The sequence below is a fragment of the Charadrius vociferus genome, unplaced genomic scaffold (genome assembly GCF_000708025.1).
Source record: "Charadrius vociferus isolate BGI_N301 unplaced genomic scaffold, ASM70802v2 scaffold444, whole genome shotgun sequence".
Lineage (NCBI taxonomy): Eukaryota > Metazoa > Chordata > Aves > Charadriiformes > Charadriidae > Charadrius > Charadrius vociferus.
This window is the reverse complement of record NW_009648242.1, coordinates 2,206,049-2,208,699: the sequence shown is the minus strand read 5'-3', so window position 1 is coordinate 2,208,699 and position 2,651 is coordinate 2,206,049.

Genomic DNA, 2,651 nt, shown 5'->3' with positions numbered 1-2,651 from the left:
CTGAACTTCATTGATTAAAAACCTCATCTGTCCAATACTAGTCTGTTTATATTTTCTCTTTTGTGTGTTTTCATAGGCTTTTGAAAAACAGCAATACCCGTGTTGTACCTCACTTATCCCAAATGCATCATCATCATTGGTATTGGTACAGATTTCTGGCACATTAGCACATGAAATGATAAGTAGTGGGACAGATGTTCATATCATTTAACTTTGGTCTGAAGAAAAGTCTTAAATAAAATACATAGAATATTATATTCCATTTTTTTAATTCAGATGGAAATCTGTATTTATGTTTCATTTTACACAACAGATTTCAAGTGTTCCAAATAAAAGGCTTTATTTTATGCTTTAGGAAAAATAGGATAACAAAGACTACATTCACCAAAGGGTTGGAGGAAGAAGTGTTTCTCTTTTTATGTCACGGCTTGGTTACAGTGTAACACCCACAGTTACCTCTTGCCTATACTTGTGGGGTTTGAACTTCTGCTTCATGTTTAAGTGCTTCAGCCATTATGCTAGAAAGTCTTTTTTACTTGCTTGTTGTCTGTCTTGAGGACAATTTCAGTAGTTCATCCACACTGGCTTTAAGCAGTCTCAGGACACCAAGAGCAGAGGGAAAGTCTGGAGCATGGAAGATGGATCAGGTTAGGGAGCACTTAAACAAACTGGAAATCTGTGAGTCGAGATCGCCTGAGAGATTGTGTACACGGGTGCTGAGCGAGCTGAGATGTCATTACGAGGCCATTCTCAATTATCTTTGAAATACAGTGGTGACTGGAAGAGGCTCCTGAAGACTGGAAGAGAGCAAGCATCACTCTTTTCTTCAAGAAGGGCAAGAAGGAAAATCCAGAAAACAATAGGCCAGTCAGCCTCACCTCAATCCTGGTGATGGAGAAAATCCTCCTGGAAATCATATCCAAACAGATGAAGGACAAGAAGGTGATTGTGAGTAGTCAACATAGATTTATGAATGGGAAATCATGCATTCTCAACCTGATGTTCTTCTACGATAAGGTGACCAGCTTGGTGGATGAGCTAGAGAAAGGGACGCTTTCTCTATATTCTAGAGAAAGGGACACTTCAATAAATAAAATGAAGGTTTTCCAAGCTGAACATAAGTTGATTAAAAGGCCCTCTACTTGTGTATTGTATTATGAGAAATCTAATTGCTACCTGTTTTCATCTTTGTTTCCTAGAATATTGCCTTGGATGGTATCATATATATATTTGATCATGTATATATAATCCAGGTATATGGGTCATGTATATTTATCACTCCAACACAACTTCATTCCAAGATAATTTTTTTCTTCAGTTACAGATGCTGGGTGGTTCTGCAATGCTTGGGTGTATGATATGAATTAAGGAACTACCATTAGTAAAACAGTTTGGAACCGTAGGATGATGTATATGAAATATTTTAATAGCCCTAAAATGTGACAGCTGCTTTACAGCAAAGAGAAAGTGGTGGTCCCATATCCAGAAAACTTACTTGAACTATAGATGATAAGCAAGAAATCAAAGAAGCAGAACCGTGTAGCTAGTAGGGAGCTTAAATATTTTTCAGAAGTTAATATGGTAGTAACTGTTACTGGTTTGCTGTTTGTTTGCAACACAGAAGAAACCTTGCTTAAGTATGTGTAACACCTGCTTAGGCTAGAATTGAGTGACATTCAAACATTGGGAGACATGTCAAAGTACAAAGTTATTGAGAAATAACAGAAAATATGTTTCAGGTGAAATGATACTTGCAAATGACCTGCTGAGTAGGTTAAGCAGAGTATTAAACAGGGCCAGGAATGTTGGGAGAGAAGGCTAGGAATGGAATGAGAGAACTCTGGTTCAATTTGGTGAAGTGACAGCAAATTTAAGGATGTAAATGGGTGACTGCATGTGCAGGTAACTTCAGTTTACAGGTGTCTTGAAAAGAGGAGGCATGTGGCATGGTCAATGAACAGAAAATCTTTAAAAAATCTCCCCTTCTAAGTGAAACTAAACAATCCATAAAAGAAACATAAAGAACCGGATTAGCTTTCTCTGATATCTCACTGCAATGGTGACATCTTCATGGGAAATCAGACTTCTGTAGTAGTGGATTTAAACATACACATTTTCAGTAGTTTTAGAAACATTAACCAGCATTTCTTACGGTTCAAAGGAAACGTACAACCTTATTGCAAAGTCCGTATCAGAATCAAGATTATCTCACGCTTATCTCAAGATTCCGGGAAGGTATTATTTCCTCAGATTTAAGAGGAAAAGACCAGCTTTGATGTATGGCTACAGTGTCAACAGCGGGCAAGAGCCAAGGTCATGCGGAATTTGAACCACACTGGGGTGGCACAGATGTAAAACCGCTGCCCTGGCTAAGGCCTGGTAGCCCTGCTGTCCCCTTATCGATCAAACAGCGGGTGAGCAAGGGCAGCAAGGACAAGAGGGACAAAGAGGAGCCACAGATCGGGTTGCCCCATCCTTACGAGTGACCTAAAGCACTGCAGAAGGAGCCATGCGTCCCACAGAGCTGCTCTTCTGCTCAGGGCTTCAGCCACGGCTCCCCCCGTGCTCTACCACACCGGCTCACCCCCTCACTCCCCCTCTGCCTCACGCAACCGTTACAGGCCGCGGCCCCCGGCCGGCCCCCTGCCCTG